The sequence below is a fragment of the Euphorbia lathyris genome, chromosome 3 (genome assembly GCF_963576675.1).
Source record: "Euphorbia lathyris chromosome 3, ddEupLath1.1, whole genome shotgun sequence".
NCBI classification, from domain to species: Eukaryota; Viridiplantae; Streptophyta; class Magnoliopsida; order Malpighiales; family Euphorbiaceae; genus Euphorbia; species Euphorbia lathyris.
The window spans coordinates 105,341,612-105,366,298 of NC_088912.1; the positions used below are offsets into that span (position 1 = coordinate 105,341,612).

Consider the following 24,687-nt stretch of genomic DNA (forward strand, 5'->3'; position numbering starts at 1 on the left):
TTATTTCCATATATATAGTGGATTACTATATCCAGCCACAATTTCCCACACTTAGCCTCGAAAAAAGACTGAAATACCCTTTTATCAAATTTCGGAATTCTCAAATCCTCTCAAACAACCTAAACTCTCTTTAATCTAATTCGGACTAATTTATTTACGAAAAACATGGATCGGGAGAGGGGCGGCAAAGGAAATGGACTTATGATGCGTAATTTCGTTTGATTTGGATGATTTTTATACATTTTTTTAAATCGTTTTTATTTGTTTTTAATTCGGGTTTCGCGATACCGGGGCGCACGACTATCACGCCGTCACCTATGGTGAGGCGTATGAATATAATATAAAGTCAGGATGGCCGAGTGGTCTAAGGCGCCAGACTCAAGTTCTGGTCCTCTTACGAGGGCGTGGGTTCAAATCCCACTTCTGACAATTTATTTTTGTTAGTAATGTAATCTACCGAAATGTCAATATTTAAGTTTGTACAAGTTAATCACAAATAACAACCGGACAAAACACATAATTATTTTATTTTAGCGATAAACTTGTTTGAAAAATTCTATTTGACAGTCAAATCAGTCAGTTCAAATTTACTTTTGGGTGGAGACAAAATTGATCTTGTTTGGCAAAGTTATGGTTAAAATTGCACCATTTTATATGTTAAAGATAAATATACAGTTTTACCTTTATAAAAAGATGCTAAAATCTATTTTGACTGGTCAATTTTTACCTTTCTTAATAAAATTATTTGACTTCGTTATTTTTTTGTCATGTCAGACCTTTCGAATATTAATTATTTATTTTGTTACTAACACAATTACAAATAGTCTACCGAAATGTCAATATTTAAGTTTGTCAGATACAAAGTTAATCACAAACAACAGTTTAAAATATTTGCTATGTCATTAAAATAGCTATAACCAGTCAAAACACATAATTCTTTTATTTTATCGGCAAACTTATTTGAAAAAATTTTATTTGACAGTCAAAGAACTGTCAAATCAATGAATTCAAATTTTCTTTTGGGTGGGGGCAAAATTGATCTTGTTTGACAACATTATTGTGAAAATTGATCAATTTTTACATTTTTTAATAAAATTATTTAACTTCGTTATTTAATTGTCATATCATACCGTTCAAATATTAATTATTTATTTTGTTACTAACATAGTTATGAATAATCTACTGAAATGTCAATATTTAAGTTTGGCAGATACATGTTAATCACAAACAACAGTCTAAAATGTTTGCTATGTTATTAAAGTATGTATAGCAACCGATCAAAACACATAATTTGTTTTATTTTATCGACAAACTTGCTTGAAAAATTCTATTTGACAGTCAAATAGCTTTCTAATCAATCCGTTCAAAATTTCTTTTAGGTTGGGGCAAAATTGATCTTGTTTGGTAATGTTGGAGTTAAAATTGCACAATTTCATACGTTAAATATATATATATATATATATATGCTTTCCATAAAGACGTTGAGGACAAATTTGAACCTTATCCCATAAAATAAAGTTGCAAAATTAGTGTTTAAATTACAATATTTCTAAGTGCAGCTCGCGGTTTTTGTCTTTATAATTTTGCGGAATAAGGTGCAAAAATAACTCTAACGTTTACATGCAGGAGTAATTTTACATCTAACATTGACAGCCAAAAGCAATTTTACCCCTAACGTTAGCAAGTTGTGTCAATTTCAGACATTATTATAAAATACGGATATTTTATTCTTTATTCTGCACCAATTGCACGTAAGTTGATTCTAAAAAAATATTATATTTTTGATGATTTAATAATACAATTGGAAATTAATATTTTTAAATTCGGTGAAATATTTGAATTTTTTTAATCCAAATACAGTATAGTTTTTTAATTTCTTAAAACTTTTTTCACATTTAATCATATATTTATGGTCTGTTACTAATAAGTGATAAAATAACGCACATATGAAGTGTATATGACAATATTCATGACCGATAATACACTTTGATAAATAATTTTTCCAATTGACCCAACTTGTCAACGTTAAGGGTAAAATTGCATCATTTTAGACATTATAGATAAAATTGTTCCTAGATATAAACGTTATGAGTATTTTTGCATCTTATCCCTAATTTTATTATTATTACAAAAACTTCAATTAACTCAAAAAAAAGTCTTCGTCTTGCTTTCATGATGTGATTGTACTTCAAATTTGTAGCAAAAACAATATTTATCACTACATACAAACAATCGAGTAAATCATGAACATTTTTACTAGTATTGTCTAGTAAATCTTAACTTTAAAATTATTATATTTTGTAAGCAGATGCGGAATTTGTTTTTCCCAATAATCATATAGCAAAATTTATAACGCATTTCTATTAATGTTGAGAGAAAAGTTATAATAAATTTTGAAGACTCTTGTTATGCTATTGTTGTTAAGAGACGGTGACTAAAAAAAAGACAATTTGTATAATTGTATTATAATTGAAATTAGGGAAAAGTACAAAAATAAATCTTGTGGTTACACCTGTTTTCGAACAACACCCATGTGGTTTAAAAGTTTGCAAAATGGTACATTGAGGTTCATTCCGTTAGCAAACACATACCAAATTGACTAACGGTGTTAAAAGTCAAAAGGAAAAGAGTTAATTTAGTCCTTATATTTATTTATTTTATTAAATTAACCCTTTTATTATCTAATTATCACAAACAAACCCCAAAATAAAAAATAAAAATTAATTACATCATCTTCTCCATCTCTTTTTAATTTTTTATTTTTCTTCTCATTTCTCTCTCCTCTTTTTCTCTCTCTTGTCTCTCTCCTCTTTCTTAATTTTTTTCTAAAATCAATTGAATTTTGCTAATCCATCAAAAACAAAGAAGTACAAACCACACGAACTGAAAATCTTCCGCTTCCTCAGCAGAAAAATCCCAGCTAAATTAGGTATCTAATGCAAACACAAAGCAATTATGAGAAGAAATGAACAAAAGGAAAGAAATTAAGAGATTTTGATTTGATGCGATTCCTTTTACAGGCAGAAATGTGATGATGAACCATAGGTTGGCCTGCTAATGGAAACAGAGGTTTTGGAATATTGAATGAAAGAGGCCTAAATCTAGTACCTACAGTAGAACCCACAAATTGATAATTTAATTTTACAAACACAAAAATGAAATCTCTATAATAAGAAAATGGGAATTTCAATTACCTTTGCTTGGTCCGCCAACCATTATCACAGCTAGAGGCGAATCCAGGATTTCTCTCCCATGAAGGCAAACAATACGACTAAAATAATTTTTATTCAAAAAATAATAATTATAAAAATCAGAAATCAAAGCTCAAGTAAAATAGTAACAGAAATATTAAATCAAAATTCAAGTAGGAGCAAAAAAATATCAAAGCAGAGAGGCAAATATCGGAAATGGAGTGCTGGACCAACGATCCAATTACGGAGGGATTGGCTGCCGATTTTGATTTAATCTTACTTAAGATTAGAGATTTCAATTTAAGATTAAAAAGAAAGAGGAATTGAGGAAGAAGAACTAAAGAGATTAAAGAGAGTAAGAGAGACCGATGATTTGTTTTAAGACCTATTTAGTTTTACATTTAAATATTTACTTTTTATTTTTTTTATTTTTTGTTGTAAATAAAATGACATAGTTCTAATTAACTAAAACGGCGTTGTTTTGCTTTAAAACATAATTAAAAAAAGAAAAAGAAAATATTAAATTTAAAACCATACTTCATCCTCAATTATAAAACCAGTGAACCTTAAGCCTCAATTAATGAAGGGGGGCAAAACTCTAAAACTTCAAAATTAATACCTGAGTTTAAAAAAAATACAAATGTCAGTGGGGGCAACTGCCCCCAGTGCCCCCATGCTGGATTCCCCCCTGATCACAGCTACCATTTTCTCACTAACATCCGCCATTTTCAAAACCTTGCGCGAGTATGAAAATGTTGTAACTGCTTGTTGTTCTTTTACTGAATCAAATTGGAAGATTTTCAGTTCGTGTGGTGTGTACTTTGTTTTTGATGAATTAGTAAATTCAATTGATTTTAAGAGAGAAATTAAGAAAGAGGAGAGAGACAAACGAGAGAAAAAGAGGAGAGAGAAAGGAGAAGAAAAATTAAAAATTAAAAAGAGATGGAGAAGATGGTGGAATTGATTTTTATTTTTTATTTTGGGGTTTGTTTGTGATAATTAGATAATAAATGGGTTAATTTAATAAAATAAATAAATATAAAGACTAAATTAACTCTTTTCCCTTTGACTTTTAACACCATTAACTAATTTGGTATGTGTTTGCTAACGGAATGAACCTCAAGGTACCATTTTGCAAACTTTTAAACCATACGGGTGTTGTTCGAAAACAGATGTAACCACAAGGTTTATTTTTATATTTTTCTCTTGAAATTAATTTTGAATTTTATAAAGAAAAAATTATTTTTTTTTATCAGAGACCCTCCTAACCGGAAGGCCCTATGCGGCCTCCCCTGATTTCTACAAATGCTACAAGGTTCCAATTAATGTTATTACATTCTAGACCTGTCCAGACCTGTCCACGGGCCCGGGTACCCGCTCGGTCCGCCTAGGCCCGTGTCCCTTTGGTCGGGCTTGGATAAATGATAATTGTTGTTAGGCCAAGTCCGGCCCAGGCCTGCTAAAGCCTGCCTATTTTTTGGGCGGGCTTGGAATAATAAAAGTAGCACGGACCGGCCCAGCCCGACCTGCCTATTAATATTAAGTAATAAATTTTATATATTTATAGATTTATATATTACATATTTATTTTTAAGTATTAAATTATTATTTTTATAATTAAAAAATTATTTTAGGGAAAAGTACAAAAATAAACCTTGTGGTTTGGACCATTTTCAATCATATACTACGTGGTTTAAAAGTTTACAAACTGGTACCTTGAGGTTGATTCCGTTAGCAAACAAGGTCTAAAATGACTAACGGTGTTAAAAAAGATGAGGTGGCAGTCAAAGTCAAAAAATCTAAAGGGTATTTTTGTCCATTCATTTATTTTATATTTTATAATTTTAAACCTCACCCAATATACCATTGACATCTCACCTCTCTTCTTTCTCTCCCATCTCTCCCCTCGTCTCTCCCTAACCTCTCCTTTTTCTGGTCACATGCAACTGCTTCCGGCGGTTAAGATCGATCTCGCTAATACTGTTGGTGGATCGGTAGCTGTTACTCGCCGTTGTATCTGCTCGTTTGATTGGATGTTGGACATCGTCATCGGCTACTTGATCATCTTTTTCGTATTCACTTCTAATTGAAGAGTCGACTGATGTGTCGGGATCGGGGCGGCGAGTGAGTCTAACTCGACGGGAGTTGTGTGGTTGAGAAGTATGTTGCGGAACTCATCTTCGAGTCTAGCCATGACGATCTCGATGGTGGAGGAGTTGACTTTGTCTTGATCGTTGGCGATGGAAGTGGAAGACATGGTCTTTTGAAGTTCATCTACTGCTTTTAAGTACCGATCCAGTTCATCTCTGTCGCCTTCAAAGATCATCCTCTCTCTAGCTTCCTCCGACGCCGTTGAGTCCCACCGGAGAATTATCTTTGGTGCATCAATATCGCTGCAGTCGTAGTTCTCCGGTGTGGATACAACTTTTAATTTTGCAATTAAAAAGTACACAACTTTCTGATGATGAAGTTAATTTATTAAGACAGGAGGAATTAAAAACAACATAAGCCAATTTTTGCTTCAAATTTCAACTAATTCAAGAGGAAAATCTTGAAAATTTGTTTCAGATGATGAAAAAAAATTTCTTTTTCTGTGAAAAGTTTGTTCTGAGAAAGATCTTAAGGAATAGTAGAGGTGAAAAAATGGAGAATCTAGGAAAAGTGGTGGTGGTGATCGGGGGTGGCGGCGGAGGAGGAGGATGTGGTGGTGTTGAAGTGGAGAGATTTGGAAATTGAGTCACCTACAGTCTCAGTTCTCAGGAGTGTATAGAAATGGAGCCATTCCAACGTAGAAGACGATAAAGACGTAGGAGAGAGAGGAGCGGTGAGGTGTCAATTGGTTAGTGGGTAAAGTTTAGAATTTTAAAAATATAAATAAATTATAAAATATAAAATAAATGAATGGACAAAAATACCCTTTAGATTTTTTGACTTTGACTGCCACCTCATCTTTTTTAACACCGTTAGTCATTTTAGACCATGTTTGCTAACGGAATCAACCTCAATGTACCCGTTTGTAAACTTTTAAACCACATAGTATATGATTGAAAATGACCCAAACCACAAGGTTTATTTTTGTACTTTTCTCTTATTTTTATATGTTTAGGTGGGTTTACATGGGCCGGGTTTGGGATTTGATTTTTAAGCCCGAGCCCGCCTAACTTACTAGTGGGCTGAGCTGGACTTGGGCTAAGGACTTTTATACAAAAGTCTGCCTAGCCCGGCCTGAGCCTGACCTAGTCCGACCCATGGCCAAGTCTATTACATTCTAAGCATTGTAGTTCTCGTTTAATTTCTCTCATTTCACGTCTCCATTCATGTGTTTTACATGGAAAAAAATAGAGAAAATTACATGAAAAATCATATATCAAACTTAATTTTATAATTATGGACAATTTGTTTTCGTATCTTATCAGTGACATGTCAGTATGAGTCAACTCAGATCTTTGACTGAAAAGACACATGACATCTACGTATGCGCCATATGAAAAAAAACAATATTGTGTTTTTGCATAAAAATAGTGGACATATGGCCATCACATTTGGTTTCGGTCAGAGGTGTGAGTTGGCTTATATTGACAAGTAATATATGTTATTATTTCGATGTTTTTCAACTACTGAAATCGGCGGAGTGACCTAATTGAGATAAAACTCAAAGTTGAGTGATTTTATTAAGACAAATTGAAGTTAAGTAACTATTTAAAGACAATCATATAAGTTCAGTGACCAATAGTGCATTTATCCCGTGAAATTAAAGAGATTTTAATGTTACTGATGATTATTCAAAGTGTTGGCCCAAAATAAAATAAATTTTATTTTATGTATATAGAAAGCTTGGGTTTAATTTTAGGGTATAGTTTATATTCTTCTAGAAAAATAAAAATGGTAAAATAAAAATAAAAATGCATTCGTAAACTCACCTCAAGTACGCGAGGCGTGCATTTCTATACGCGGGGCGTATACCACACATCCGAAGACGTTCCACTTCAGAGACTCCATTACACGGGGCGTGCCTTCCTATACGCCACGCGTAAAAACGCATCGACAAGGCGCTCCAGGATCAGAAGCACAAACACGCGGGGCGTGCCTTCCTATACGCGGAGCGTATACCAGCCATCCGAAGACGTTCCACTTCAAAGGCTCCACTACGCGGGGCGTACCTTACTTTACGCCACGCGTAAAACGCATCAACAAGACGCATCAGGTTCAGAAGCTGCACTACGCAGGACGTAGCCAGACTTACGCGGGGCGTGTTCTTTCTCTCGGTGAACTAGAGGTCAGTTCTCGCCCGGAGCCCGTTGTCGATCACCGATTTCTCAGAACGCATCCGGACACAGCCACGGGCTAGCCTACAAGCTTAGTGTTGGGGTTTAGTGTCCTATAGTCAATTGTTGCGGGATACAAACTTATTGTAAATGAATTGTTCTTTATATCATTTGTTTTAATGAGATATATGTTTTATAACTATATAAAGGCAATCCCTTTTAAGCACTAAATAAAGTCTAATAAAAGGAAATCCGTAAGTTTGTTTAAAGTGATTATAAAGTGTTCATACAAGCATGAAGTGAGACAAAACTTTATAATAAACTAATAAACTTAAAACCACCCCAAGTCAAGTGATATGTTTAGGATTGATATATCACAGTTGAGACTTGTATGTAACAATGTCTTCTATTCGACAGAAAGCTGATCTCACAAGCTTCATATATATAGATATCTGGACAGTTACATAGATCCGGTGAAACGTTGTTCATTAGGATTGGGGATCCGACTTGAGATAACAGGATGGGTAGATTCATCCTTGTCAACTGTTCATCTCATTGGTATTACTAGGTATAACTAATCCTCAGACTCAAAAGAATGTTAATTGGTCATCCTGAATTACTGAATGTGAGACTTTGATCCTGCGGTCCCACGATCCTTAACAGAGATGACTATGGGGTGTGAACTGCAAAGGTTGGGTGTCACAGGAAGTAATTTTAGGGTAGTTATACATTGGATTGAGCATTTATCACTCCCGATTAATGGGAGATACATCCAAGGATCGCTTGTGGAAGACTCGACTCTAAACCCTTACAAGGTGATAGCTTAAGAGTAGAAATACAGATTTCACTTAACCTATCTTTTTGAGTTGACTCGGCCAAGAACAAGTAAAACGAACGTCTCGCTATATGTGACTTGACATTACCCATAGTCATAAGATTCAGTTCAAGGATGTAGTTGATAAAGGATCGTATTATACCGTAACTAATACGGAAGGGTTAACGACAGAATCAACCTGTCTTCTTAACGAACTCTGGGGGAATGATTACAGACTTGTCTATAACATACTCAGTACATCATTCCGTTATGCAAGGATTAAATATAATTCTTGAAGAAATTAATTTAATAGTTGCATACGGCCAGAAGTAGTAAGGACCTAATGGATCACACATAAGACTTGGAACCAAAAGAGAGATGGATATGATTAATATATGGAACCCCAATTGAGCCCAGTAAGGCCCAAATATATGGAGGGGGCCGAAATTTATATATAGAAATAAGGAATTAATTTTATTCCATTAATCTAATTTGATTAGGATTATGAATTAAATTAATTAAGAGATAATTAAATTAGGAGTTTTAATTAGATTAATATACTCCTATTATTATCCAATTAGGTTATTTATTATTATCCTAAATATATTAGATATATAGTGAGATAATAATTAGGAATCCTATTCCGAATTGGATTCCTATTAAGTAACCTATTCCTATCTAACTAGGGTTTAGATACAAGCAACTATATATACCCCCTCCCTATAGGAATTTCGACTAAGCCTATCCCTCCCCCTTATAGTGATTTTCGAAATTGCTAATTAGAGAGAGAAAAAGAATTCCCATCCCCTAGTTCGTGGACAAGAATTCATACGGCATTCCATCGATTGATTAATCTTATTCATCCCTCTTTCTCCTTGATCTTGTGTTGGTTAATTAGAGGCAATCTAATTTGGTTGCATCTCATAAGGGTTGATTTTATCTTAACCTCGCCGTATTCTACTTTGCGGTTGGAACCTCGGAGAAGAATTGTGGGCGCTTCTTTAACAACGGTAGATTGTTCATCGAAAGGTATTCCTTCTTATCCCTCTTTATATGAAATAACGATTAACGGATCCTATGGTTAAAAGGAAATAGGCTAAAAATTTTATATTTCCGCTGCTATACCTTAGCCCTAATTTCCTTCAGTGGTATCAGAGCCATCGTTAAATCCGTTATTTCATATATGAAAATATAGAAGTTTTCAATAGGATTGAATAAATATTTATGGTTAGAATTAATTGACAAATAGTTTTGATTAATTAATTCTAAAGATAAATAAAGTTTTGATTAATTGTTAATTAAAACTGATTATGCTTATGTTCCTAATTATTTTGGTTGATAATCATTATAACAAAATCTATTAGTTTTATAGTTAGGTTGATAAAATTAGTTTTATTAATTCTAAATGATAAAACGGAAATCTATTGTAGTTTTTCCTATTTCTGAAAATCGTTTTAAAATTGTTTTAGAACTGATATATACATATATATATATATATATTTAATAAAAAAAATTTATATATAACGACAGCAGCCGAGTCGCGCCTCGCGGCGCGACTGGCCGCTGTCGCGCGGCTGCTGCCTCGCGGCAGCAGCCGCGTGCGGCGCAGGGGCGCCGCTGCCGCAAGGCAGCAGCGTCCCGCGTGCCCTAAGGGCTGCTGCCAATCGGCAGCAGCCCGCTCTTGGGCCCGGCCCGATACCCACTTGATTTTAAATGGTTTAAAATCGTTTTGTATTAAATGTATATATATGTTTCAGAAATTAATAGTTTTCTGTTTTGATTATCGAATGAAAAATTCGTTTAAATGTTTGTTTTTACCAACATGTAAATCAAAGTGTTAAATGAATTGAAATCAAAATAGTTGGGACGTGCATAATCAACGTTTTATATGGTTATATTAATCTAAGGATTAATATAAAGATACAAAATGATTAGAAGTAAAATTGGATGAAAGTTAATTTGACGAGTTAATGTGATTAACCTAAATATTACATAAGCCGGTTATGTAATCAACCAATTAAATTTATTTAATTGAGTCTATGCATGTTTGGAGTTATGGACATATTTGGACCCTCTTTTAGTCTTTTGGTATTTTTGAAATAGGGCCTGCGCGTCCTGCCTTTCTACTATCTATTGTAATTTCTCCTCTCATCTGATTCCCTTCAATTCAATTGAAGTTTTCTTATAGTAGTATAGAAATTAATATGTAATTTCAAGGCGCCATGGAGAAGACGGAGGACCTAAAGAGAAATATGTAATAGTTAGTATTTCCTTAGGTTTGGCCTTTTATTCCGTCTCTGGCTCGACGGAATAATTTAGATGATATGTCCATAACGCCAATGTATGTGAATGTATGTATGTCTGATGTATGCTAAAGCAAATCAAGACTAAGTTAGATTATGAGACTTAAATAAAATCCCTCGTTAAAAAGTTAAGTAAATAAGCAAGTTATTAAAATCGGTTGCCCCTCCCTAATATTATAATTCAGCCGGCAGTACTGGGGGCCTTTGGGTTGTTGAGCAAACTCAAGCTCGGGGTCTTATGGTAACACCTGAATTATCGAAAGTTATTCTTTCATGAATATGGGGTAATACTTAAATTAGATTATGATAATTGGATGAGCAAACTCATGTTGTCATAAACTAATGGGCAATATGGTTGGGATTAATATGAGTAACATATTAGTTACTAATGTGGTTAGTAACCCAATAACCTAGGAGTCACATTCAAGATGTGATTGATTACATGAATCTACCTAACAAATGGGACTAGCTTGTTGAGCAAACTCAAGGCGAAATCTCAGGAGTTAGGATCCTAGCTCACTAAAGGATTTGTGAAATTCTTCGAATTAATATGGAGGGTTATTAATTTGGCAAAATAGTGGGAGCAATCTGAAATAAATTAAAAGGCCTATAATTTTAGATTGTTATACTTTAAAGCAAATGAATGACATACGTTTACTCTTTCTCACTCTCAGGTTTTGTTTAAACACACACTCTTAAAATCATGACTAAAACCAATCTACAAAACATTCTTACCGATAACAAATTGAATGGTTCAAACTTCACCGACTGGTTTCGTAACCTCAAAATTGTTTTGAAGTTCGAGAAAATTGGGTATGTACTTAATACATCGATACCCCCTGTCCCTGAAGATGATGCTCCCATCGAGGAAATTGATGCTTATCAGAAGCATAAGGCTGATGATGATCATGCCGCTTGCATCATACTTGCATCGATGACATCGGAATTACAAAGGCAACATGAGGAGATGAATGCCTAATCCATCATCATGCACCTAAAGGAATTGTTTAGGAAACAAACCAAGTGCGAACGCTACGAGATATCAAAATTGTTATATCGTTGCAGGATGCAAGAGGGCACATCTGTCATGACACATTGTGTCAAGATGATAGGCTATATTACCAAACTTTCTAGTATTGGATTTGTGATGGACAACGAATTAAGTACCGACTTGGTTCTTCAGTCCCTCCTAGAGAGTTATTCACAGTTCATCATGAACTACCAAATGAATGACTTGCAAACCTCTCTTGAAGAGCTTGCAAACATGCTCAAATCAGTTGAGCCCAATATGAAGAAAGACAAGGCCATACCGGCTCTTGTAATCGAGGGATCGAAGAAAAGGAAAGGGAATTTTCCCAATCCTAAACATCCCAAGAAAGGTAAGAGAGATGTGTCCAAGGGAAAGGAAGTGAAGAAGCCCAAAGGAGAATGCCACTTCTGTGGTAAAGACGTGCATTGGAAGAGAAACTGCAAGGAGTATCTAGCCACCCTCAAGAAGGGAAAAGGCGGTGCTTCTACATCTGGTATGTTCTATATTGAAATAAATACGGTTTTATTGTCTGAATCTTGGGTACTTGATACCGGATGTGGATCTCATATTTGTACAAATATGCAGGAGCTAAAACAGACTAAGGAACTAAAGAAAGGAAGCATAAACTTGCGAGTGGGAAATGGAGCAAGAGTTGCCGCCCTCGCAATTGGAGATTATGTTTTACTTTTGCCTTCTGGGCTTGTAATAGAATTAAGGAATTGTTTATACGTTCTTGAGATGTCTCGTAACATTATTTCTATTAGCCGTCTCGTTGACGACGGTTTTCATATTTCAATAAAGAACAATAGTTGCAATTTTTATAAAGATTCGATCTTTTATTTTTCAGGAATATCACAAAATGGGATTTATGTGTTAGATGATAAAACTCCTGTTTTTGCAATTGATACCAAAAGACATAAGCTAGATAATTCAACTTACTTGTGGCATTGTCGTTTAGGCCATATAAACAAGAGACGCATGCTAAAGCTACATTCAGATGGGCTTATAGATCCAATCGATTCTGAATCATTGGAAACATGCGAATCATGTTTAAAAGGTAAAATGACAAAGACACCCTTTAGCAATAAAGGTGAGCGTGTATCAGACACTCTAGGACTCATTCATTCAGATGTATGTGGTCCTATGTCAGTCCAAGCAAGAGGAGGATTCAGATACTTCATTAGCTTCATAGATGATCATACTCGCTATGGTTATATCTACTTGATGAGGCACAAATCAGAAGCCTTTGACAAGTTCAAATGCTTCAAGAATGAAGTGGAAAATCAATTAGGAAAGAAAATAAAAACACTTCTATCTGATCGAGGTGGTGAATATCTTTCTGATGATTTTCTGAATTATCTAACTGGATGTGGGATATGCTCACAATGGACACCTCCCTATACACCACAACACAATGGTGTATCCGAGAGGAGAAACCGTACCCTATTAGATATGGTACGATCCATGATGAGCATGGCCTTACTTCCAAAGACGTTCTGGGGCTATGCCTTAGAAACTGCCCTCTTCACCCTGAACCGAGTACCAACTAAATCCGCTGTTTCCACACCATATGAATTGTTCGTTGGTAAGAAACCCGTGTTCTCATTCATGAGAGTATGGGGTTGTTCAGCATATGTCAAACGCGTTGCGTCCGATAAATTAGATTCTAAATCTGATAAATGTTTCTTCATTTGATATCCCAGGGAAACCATAGGGTATTACTTCTATCATCCAGATGATCAGAAAGTAATAGTATCCAAACACGCAACCTTCTTAGAGAAAGAGTTTCTCGAAGAAACACAAAAGGGAAGCGTGATTGAACTCGACGAAGTTCAAGAGGAAGAAACAACGACTGAAACAACAGAAGCGGTTGAGGTACCCGAAGAAGTCCCATTAGATGAGACTCCAGTGGCACCTATTCGTAGATCACGAAGAGTTCGTGAACTCCCAGTTAGATATGGTTTTCTAGTGGGAGATGATGACGAGGTTCCCGTGTTAGACGACGAACCCAAAAACTACGAAGAGGCTCTTACTAGTCCAGATTCTAAAGCATGGCTTGAGGCCATGGATTCTGAAATGGATTCCATGTATACTAACCAAGTTTGGACTTTGGTTGATCCACCCGAAGGGATAAAACCCATTGGGTGCAGGTGGATCTTCACAAAGAAGACTGACATGGATGGAAAGGTTAGCACCTACAAGGCTAGGTTAGTAGCGAAGGGATATCGTCAGAAACAAGGTGTTGATTATGAGGAAACCTTCTCTCCTGTTGCTATGTCCAAATCAATCAGAATCATGCTTGCAATTGCCGCTCATTTTGATTATGAGATTTGGCAAATGGATGTGAAAACAGCTTTCCTAAATGGAAATCTGCTTGAGGATGTATACATGATGCAGCCTGAAGGTTTCATATCAAAGGTTGCAAATAAAGTTTGCAAACTTCAGAGATCCATTTATGGACTCAAGCAAGCATCTAGAAGCTGGAACAAGCGTTTTGACGAAACCATAAAACAATTTGGTTTCGAACAAAATTGCGAAGAAGCTTGCATTTACAAGAAAGCAAGTGGGAGCTCTATAGCATTTCTCATACTATATGTGGATGATATACTATTAATGGGAAATGACATTGCTCTACTACAATCGGTGAAAATATGGTTATCCGGTAACTTCTCAATGAAAGACCTTGGTGAAGCAGCCTATATACTTGGTATAAAGATCTACAGAGATAGATCGCGTAGACTGCTTGGTCTTTCACAGGCTACATACATTGAAAAGGTGCTAAATCGGTTTAGCATGCTTGAATCGAAATGAGGTAACTTACCCATGGTACATGGAGTAAAGTTAAACAATCATCAATGTCCTAAAACTGATGATGACAAACGACGCATGGCTGTAGTCCCGTACGCCAGCGCGATCGGTTCGATTATGTATGCTATGCTATGCACTAGACCTGACGTAGCGTTCGCGTTATCTGTAACGAGTCGTTACCAAGGGAATCCGGGAGACGAGCATTGGATTGCCGTCAAGAACATTCTTAAGTACTTGAGAAGGACTAAAGATATGTTCCTAGTGTACGGAGAAGGAGATCTGAAAATACAAGGATTTTCAGACGCTAGTCATCTCACAGATGAGAATGATTTTAAATCCCAATCAGGATACCTGTTTATCCTAAATGGGGGCGCGGTCAGTTGGAAAAGTTCCAAGCAGGGAAGTGTAGCTTTCTCTACGACCGAGTCAGAGTACATCGCTGCTGCGGAAGCAGCAAAGGAAGCAGTTTGGATTAGAAAGTTCATTACAGAACTAGGAGTGGTGCCTGACATTGTCAATCCCATTACTCTGTACTGTGATAACAATGGAGCCATTGCGCAAGCAAATGAACCACGGTCTCATAATGCATCCAAGCACTACCTAAAGCGATACCACATCATTAGAGAGATTGTGGCTAAAGGAGATGTGAGAATAGAAAGAGTACCTACAGAGGACAACGTGGCAGATCCGTTGACAAAGCCTTTAACCCAGAAAGTACATGATCGTCATTTAACTTCTACTGGGATAAGTTTTAGAAACAATTGGCTTTAGTCCAAGTGGGAGTATGTTGGGGTTTAGTGTCCTATAGTCAATTGTTGCGGGATACAAACTAATTGTAAATTAATTGTTCTTTATATCATTTGTTTTAATGAGATATATGTTTTATAACTATATAAAGGCAATCCCTTTTAAGCACTAAATAAAGTCTAATAAAAGGAAATTCGTAAGTTTGTTTAAAGTGATTATAAAGTGTTCATACAAGCATGAAGTGAGACAAAACTTTATAATAAACTAATAAACTTAAAACCACCCCAAGTCAAGTGATATGTTTAGGATTGATATATCACAGTTGAGACTTGTATGTAACAATGTCTTCTGTCCGACAGAAAGCTGATCTCACAAGCTTCATATATATAGATATCTGGACAGTTACATAGATCCGGTGAAACGTTGTTCATTAGGATTAGGGATTCGACTTGAGATAACAGGATGGGTAGATTCATCCTTGTCAACTATTCATCTCATTGGTATTACTAGGTATAACTAATCCTCAGACTCAAAAGAATGTTAATTGGTCATCCTGAATTACTGAATCTAAGACTTTGATCATGCGGTCCCACGATCCTTAACAGAGATGACTCTGGGGTGTGAACTGCAAAGGTTGGGTGTCACAGGAAGTAATTTCAGGGTAGTTATACATTGGATTGAGCATTTATCACTCCCGATTAATGGGAGATACATCCAAGGATCGCTTGTGGAAGACTCGACTCTAAACCCTTGCAAGGTGATAGCTTAAGAGTAGAAATACAGATTTCACTTAACCTATCTTTTTGAGTTGACTCGGCCAAGAACAAGTAAAACGAACGTCTCGCTATATGTGACTTGACATTACCCATAGTCATAAGATTCAGTTCAAGGATGTAGTTGATAAAGGATCGTATTATACCGTAACTAATATGGAAGGGTTAACGACAGAATCAACCTGTCTTCTTAACGGACTCTGGGGGAATGATTACAGACTTGCCTATAACATACTCAGTACATCATTCCGTTATGCAAGGATTAAATATAATTCTTGAAGAAATTAATTTAATAGTTGCATACGGCCAGAAGTAGTAAGGACCTAATGGATCACACATAAGACTTGGAACCAAAAGAGAGATGGATATGATTAATATATGGAACCCCAATTGAGCCCAGTAAGGCCCAAATATATGGAGGGGGCCGAAATTTATATATAGAAATAAGGAATTAATTTTATTCCATTAATCCTAATTTGATTAGGATTATGAATTAAATTAATTAAGAGATAATTAAATTAGGAGTTTTAATTAGATTAATATACTCCTATTATTATCCAATTAGGTTATTTATTATTATCCTAAATATATTAGATATATAGTGAGATAATAATTAGGAATCCTATTCCGAATTGGATTCCTATTAAGTAACCTATTCCTATCTAACTAGGGTTTAGATACAAGCAACTATATATACCCCCTCCCTATAGGAATTTCGACTAAGCCTATCCTTCCCCCTTATAGTGATTTTCGAAATTGCTAATTAGCGAGAGAAAAAGAATTCCCATCCCCTAGTTCGTGGACAAGAATTCATACGGCATTCCATCGATTGATTAATCTTATTCATCCCTCTTTCTCCTTGATCTTGTGTTGGTTAATTAGAGGCAATCTAATTTGGTTGCATCTCATAAGGGTTGATTTTATCTTAACCTCACTGTATTCTACTTTGCGGTTGGAACCTCGGAAAAGAATTGTGGGCGCTTCTTTAACAACGGTAGATTGTTCATCGAAAGGTATTCCTTCTTATCCCTCTTTATATGAAATAACGATTAACGGATCCTATGGTTAAAAGGAAATAGGCTAAAAATTTTATATTTCCGCTGCTATACCTTAGCCCTAATTTCCTTCACTTAGCCCCATCCCCACATCTAGGCCCAAGCCTTAAGATTTTCTCTAACCACAAGGTAGTGGGGTGATGTGGCATGGAAGTTAGTGGAGGTTAGTGGTAGTTGGAGGAAGTTGAGGAAGTTGATGATGTGGCAAGGTAGTGGGCAAGGTTAGAGAGAAAAATAAGGGTTAGTTGATAAATAATTACCAAAATGCCACTAAATAATTACCAAAATGCCACTCCAAAAAACTATAAATAGACCCCCTCCCCTTCATAAAAAATCACACTCAACACAATAAAAACCCCCTCTCAAAGCTCCAATGCTTAATCTCTAGTTCCTTTTGTTCTTAGTTCTTTAAGTTCTTTAAGTTCTTCCTTTTCGTTCTTCGTTTTTCTTAGCTTCAATTCCTTCTTTTAGCTTGATCTAGCTTTAATTCTAGTTCCAATAGCCTCTTTCCAAGTTTTTTCAATTCAATTTAACATTCCCAAGTCTTTAATTTGCTCAATTCATAGCTAGAATTCTGTTTTCAAATTAATTTTCCAGATTCGTCCATTTATTTTCAAAGCCCGATTTCGTCCATTTAAAGTCATTTTCTGCTTTCGATCCCTTCGACAAAGTTGTTCCTGACATCCTGAAGTTCGATCTGGTGTATTTATTTTCCCAATTCCGTACCCAGAAACTATAGTTACAAGCCAATCTTTATAGCTCAAATTCTTTTAGATACTCTGTTACCAGAATTTCCCAGATTCGTCCAGTTATTTTCAATTCCCAATTTCGTCTACTTAAAGTCCGTTTTAGCCTTCGATATAGAAGTTTGTTCCTCACTTTCTGAAGTTAAATTTAGCCTATTTACTCGTCCAATTCCGTGTTCTTAAGCATCCAAACGAGCCTACCGAAGTTGAAGGTTGAATCTGCCCCATTTGCCTACTATACGTTTAGTCATTGCCAAGAGCACATACCGTACGGGCCCGACCGTCTGCAGCTCTCCGAGAACCTCGCACCAACACCAAAATTCAACGTCAATCCGAGATAGCTATTGTGGCTCCGAGTTTGTTGTTGAATTTCAATTTATTTTATCGCATTTCAATTCTTTGTATTGATTTGTTTATTCTAATTCAATTGATTACCTATATGTTTAATATAGAGATTTCTCAATTGTAATTCATTTCATTTTAATGCTTACTTTGCACATATGTATTCAAACACTTATTCAATCAATAAAATACCAATTTTCCCAAAATCTCGTGTCAATTTCGCACTTTAATTTCCTTTATTTTTCCGTCTTCAATTTATACGCTTAGCTTAAATAAAAACAATTTATCTCGCAAAGTTTCTATAACGGCGCGAGAGTCCCAAGAGGGACTTTTTCAATCCTTGCGTCCCTCGCCAATCGCTTCGATTTAGGATTCATGTTTTCGGCGCACAATTTCACAAACGTAACCGTTTTTCATAATTGAGGAATAATTCCTCTGGCACGCCCGCACCCTAACCACACGTGACAAGGTTGAGAATTAGCATATTTCGAAAATATCGCTAACAATTTTTGGCACGCCCAGTGGGACCTTTGTTTTTTTTTAGCTACCAAAAATTGTGTCTATACTCGTTTTTTATGTTCTTAATTTTTTCCACATTCATTATCCCACTTTACCTTACCAAAATTTATTAGCTAACGCTAACAATTTTTGGCACGCCTAGTGGGACCTTATGTTTTAGCTTAGCCAAAAATTGCAGAACCCGTCACACACGTTTTTTTTTTCTCTCACACTCAGCTTTTCAATAGTTTATTATTATTCCATGCTCTTACTTTATGCAATTTTATTCGCTTTATTTTCGTAATAAATTTGATTTAATCATTTTTTCTATTATCCACGGAGAATGCCTCTGAATATCAATAGGTGCAAAGCAATCGAACCATGACGAGGACAGCATACGAAAATGCAAGGGATGCTACGATACCGGTGTATTTTGGTGGTTTCAATCGAGATCGACATTTTATAATAAGTACAACTGGATTGTGGGTCCATTGGTACACCGTCTTTAGATGCTACGACGATGGCTATGTTCAGTTTATTCATAGCGACGAATATAATATCGACTGCAAGTGTTGTGCTTACGTTCAAACCGCGTCATTCTATGATGATCAATATAGTTGCTACGTGGAGCAAGTCCAGGAGTCCCATAAAAATCCACATGGTCCTGATTATATTGAAGTATGGGAGCATCTACGGATGAGTAATCCTCATTGCCGAAATAATTATATTTGCAATTATAGGGATGAAAACCTCCATTTTCATCGTCCGTGTCGGCAATCTTGCTTCGAAAGAAGTACGATCATTGCACCAGTCGAGCATAAGACCTATGAAAAGTTTGAGTGCTCCGCTATGAGCCTCGACCAAAATTCTTTCGAGGATTCTAGTCATGTTGTAAATATGGAGGCAATCCAAGTTGTTGAGGATGATGAAGAAATCGAATCATTACTTATGAAGGAGGAGCGATCAATAGACGATGCATATCAACAATCTTTGGATCAACTCGAGAAACAGAGGGCTAATATAACAGCTTCTCTCAGAGTCTACATTGAAGGCCGTATCGGGGCCATCCAAGATGAAGTACTTCATCACTTAGAAGAATTTTCCATACGCCCGACTCTTCCAGAAACGAAGCTTCCTAACAGTGAGGCGGCGATAGAAAGTCAAGAGGATGGAGACAATCCCTATGACTATGATTCTAGGTCCATGCAAGAGGATGACGCCGCTTCCAATGATCTTGATTCGGGGGGCATCCATGAAACTCCTATAGAAATTCAAGAAGAAGAAGGAGATGTTCTTAGGAGCTATGACTCAGAATCCAACGAAGTGGGTGATGTCGTGTCTAGTGATCTGATTTGGGGGGCAGCATAGAGGAAGCAACTCAACAAGAACCCACTCTAGAAGTGCTGCCCATATATGCAAATCCCCAAAGGTCAATGGGATGTTTATGGAGCCTCGACATGAACGAGAAGGAAGTTGTGAAAACCAAAGACGAGGATGAAGATGTATCTCATGACCTCAATTCAGGTTTCAGCCAGGAGGATGATGACCTATCAGATACTCCGAACTCGGGGGGCATCCGCGAAACTCCTATAGAGATTCAAGAAGAAGAATGAGATGTTTCTAGGAGCTATGACTCAGAGTCCAACGAAGTGGATGATGCCGTGTCTAGTGATCTTGATTCGGGGGGCAGTAAAGAGGAAGCAATCAAGAGAGAACCCGCTCTAGAAGTATTTCCCATAGATGCAAATCCTCCAAAGTCAATGAAATTTCCATGGAGTCCTGACATGAACAAGAAGATAGTGGTACAAGCCCAGGAAGAGGAGGAAGATATATCTCATGACCTTAATTCGGATTTCAGCCAGGAGGATGATGACCCATCAAGCACTTCTAACTCGGAGGGAATCCACGAAGGACCTGTAGAAATTCAAGAAGATGAGGAAGACGTTTCTTGGAGCTATGATTCAGAATCTAGTCAAGAGGATGAGGTATCCAACCCGGGGGGCATCCAAATGGAAGAGGTACAAGAATTTATTCTAGAAGAATCTCTCATTCTTGTGAAGTCTTTAAAATCAGAAGATCTTATCAAAAGTTGTGATATCGAAGAAGAAGCAGCTTCAGAAACACAGGAAAATAAAGAAGATATTTTCTACGATTGTAAGTCGCAACTCAGTCGTGATGAAGAAAACTTCTATGATCATGGTTTGGGGGGCAGTCAAGATCAAGAGATTAATCGAGAATCCACCCTAGAAGTACCTCTAATGATTCTTCCAACAACTCATGTTTTTCCAGAGCCTATGATCACTATGAAGTTTGTTAACTCGAGTAGAAGATCAAGTTTGCAATCCATGATTCTACTTGTCATCAGTCTACTTCAGTTGTCCTACCATCCAGACAAGTCACGAGGTTTTTACTTCTTAACCGTGTTTATTCATTTAGACTCTAGTTTACAAATACTTTTTATTATGCGGAAAGAGAGTCATGAAAATAAGAGTCTAGACATGGAAACTCATATCCCTCTTGTAGAAATGTTACTGAGCATTTTATTGTATGAGGCTATAACATAATGTTGTACGTACAACATAGCCCATAAGACCATTCATGGTCAAAATAAGTTGGCGTTTTTGCCAGCACAAAAAAAAAGAGAAAATGAAAAAATATTTCAGTTTTCAAAATAAATTATTTATGTTCATGCTTCCATTTGGTTCATATTTTCTACTTTTGTTTTCGCATCTTCTTCATTTGCTTCAAACTCTAGCTCACAAACCAGAACACTCAATCATTACCATTTCTAAATCGTACTTGTTATCTATTAGTTGATTCCGATTAATTAAAATACCCAGAACCAAGCTTTTGGTAATTATTGATCTCAAAATCATAATTTCCATCAAACAACTGTTCTGGTTAGCTTTTTTTTTCTTTCCCAAAATTGATTTCATCCGCCATAAACCACCTTTTCCTTCAAAACCAATCTCAATTTCTTCGTTGATATCCAAATCATAACTCTCAACTTTCATTTTGTTCAAAACGATTTCCTATAACCTCAATTTTCTCACTCGAAATCACCCCATTGCCATTTGATTTTTCTTACATCGGATAACTCGTGTATTCAAATTTTAAAATGATTCTGACACGTCCAATTTCTCCAATTCGACAAATTCCAATCTGATTATTCTAGAAGTCCATTTAGCTTAGATAAACATTATCCACTCCTCAATTCGAGCCAGTTGTGTCCAAATTAATCATTATTATAGCTTCAAGTTATTTTTCATTATTACGAGCCATTCTCTTGTTGCAAACCATTTCCATACCTTTTTCAAAAGCAATCCGTGATTCTAAAGTACCAATTATCTCAGAACCAAGCTTTTGGTATTTATTTGATCTGAATCAAATTTAATCCCATCAAACAACTGTTCTGAACAACTGTTTTGATCTCAAACCATTCATCGGTCACGAGGTCAAGTTTGTTATTATTTATTTATTTTTGTACAATTATCTCCAATAATTTCGGCGTACATATTGCTTTGTAATTTTCCTGCTTTATTTCTCACATTTTCACACAAAAAAAAATCAATGAGCTCAAACGAGGCTCTTATAAAAAAAACGAAGCAAAATAAATAAAAAAAAAAAATTGGTTCAAAAAAATCCTAAATACATTCTTTTGTGTACAAATTTTCAATTCTAGTCAATTTATACACAAAAGAGGGGGGCAATTGTTGTCCCAAAATAAAATAAATTTTATTTTATGTATATAGAAAGCTTGGGTTTAATTTTAGGGTATAGTTTATATTCTTCTAGAAAAATAAAAATGGTAAAATAAAAATAAAAATGCATTCGTAAACTCACCTCAAGTACTCAAGGCGTGCATTTCTATACGTGGGGCGTATACCACACATCCGAAGACGTTCCACTTCAGAGACTCCATTACGCGGGGCGTGCCTTCCTATATGCCACGCGTAAAAACGCATCGACAAGGCGCTCCAGGATCAGAAGCACAAACACGCGGGGCGTGCCTTCCTATACGCGGAGCGTATACCAGCCATCCGAAGACGTTCCACTTCAAAGGCTCCACTACGCGGGGTGTACCTTACTTTACGCCACGCGTAAAACGCATTAACAAGACGCATCAGGTTCAGAAGCTGCACTACGCAGGCCGTAGCCAGACTTACGCGGGACGTGTTCTTTCTCTCGGTGAACTAGAGGTCAGTTCTCGCCCGGAGCCCGTTGTCGATCACCGATTTCTCAGAACGCATCCGGACACAGCCACGGGCTAGCCTACAAGCTTAGCCCCATCCCCACATCTAGGCCCAAGCCTTAAGATTTTCTCTAACCACAAGGTAGTGGGGTGATGTGGCATGGAAGTTAGTGGAGGTTAGTGGTAGTTGGAGGAAGTTGATGATGTGGCAAGGTAGTGGGCAAGGTTAGAGAGAAAAATAAGGGTTAGTTGATAAATAATTACCAAAATACCACTCCAAAAAACTATAAATAGACCCCCTCCCCTTCATAAAAAATCACACTCAACACAACAAAAACCTCCTCTCAAAGCTCCAATGCTTAATCTCTAGTTCCTTTTGTTCTTAGTTCTTCAAGTTCTTTAAGTTCTTCCTTTTCGTTCTTCGTTTTTCTTAGCTTCAATTCCTTCTTTTAGCTTGTTCTAGCTTTAATTCAAGTTCCAATAGCCTCTTTCCAAGTTTTTTCAATTCAATTTAACATTCCCAAGTCTTTAATTTGATCAATTCATAGCTAGAATTCTGTTTTCAAATTAATTTTCCAGATTCGTCCATTTATTTTCAAAGCCCGATTTCGTCCATTTAAAGTCATTTTCTGCTTTCGATCCCTTCGACAAAGTTGTTCTTGACGTCCTGAAGTTCGATCTAGTATATTTATTTTCCCAATTCCGTGCCCAGAAACCATAGTTACAAGCGAATCTTTATAGCTCAAATTCTTTTAGATACTCTGTTACCAGAATTTCCCAGATTCGTCCAGTTATTTTCAATTCCCAATTTCGTCTACTTAAATTCCGTTTTAGCCTTCGATCCCTTATAGAAGTTTGTTCCTCACTTTCTGAAGTTAAATTTAGCCTATTTACTCGTCCAATTCCGTATTCTTAAGCAACCAAACGAGCCTACCAAAGTTGAAGGTTGAATCTGCCCCATTTGCCTACTATACGTTTAGTCATTGCCAAGAGCACATACCGTACGGGCCCGACCGGCTGCAGCTCTCCGAGAACCTCGCACCAACACCAAAATTCAACGTCAATCCGAGATAGCTATTGTGGCTCCGAGTTTGTTGTTGAATTTCAATTTATTTTATCGCATTTCAATTCTTTGTATTGATTTGTTTATTCTAATTCAATTGATTACCTATATGTTTAATATAGAGATTTCTCAATTGTAATTCATTTCATTTTAATGCTTACTTTGCACATATGTATTCAAACACTTATTCAATCAATAAAATACCAATTTTCCCAAAATCTCGTGTCAATTTCGCACTTTAATTTCCTTTATTTTTCCGTCTTCAATTTATACGCTTAGCTTAAATAAAAACAATTTATCTCGCAAAGTTTATATAACGGCGCGAGAGATCCAAGAGGGACTTTTTCAATCCTTGCGTCCCTCACCAATCGCTTCGATTTAGGATTCATGTTTTCGGCGCACAATTTCACAAACGTAACCGTTTTTCATAATTGAGGAATAATTCCTCTGGCACGCCCGCACCCTAACCACACGTGACAAGGTTGAGAATTAGCATATTTCGAAAATATCGCTAACAATTTTTGGCACGCCCAATGGGACCTTTGTTTTTTTTTAGCTACCAAAAATTGTGTCTATACTCGTTTTTTATGTTCTTAATTTTTTCCACATTCATTATCCCACTTTACCTTACCAAAATTTATTAGCTAACGCTAACAATTTTTGGCACGCCCAGTGGGACCTTATGTTTTAGCTTAGCCAAAAATTGCAGAACCCGTCACACACGTTTTTTTTTTCTCTCACACTCAGCTTTTCAATTTAGTTTATTATTATTCCATGCTCTTACTTTATGCAATTTTATTCGCTTTATTTTCGTAATAAATTTGATTTAATCATTTTTTCTATTATCCACGGAGAATGCC

At 36.1% G+C, this 24,687-nt stretch overlaps 1 non-coding gene across 1 annotated transcript; it reads left to right on the forward strand.

Moving 5' to 3' along the window:
* Nucleotides 1–345: 345 nt before the first annotated feature.
* On the forward strand, nucleotides 346–429 carry TRNAL-CAA (transfer RNA leucine (anticodon CAA)). The gene has a single exon. It is a non-coding gene; the product is annotated as a tRNA-Leu (tRNA).
* Nucleotides 430–24,687: the final 24,258 nt, after the last annotated feature.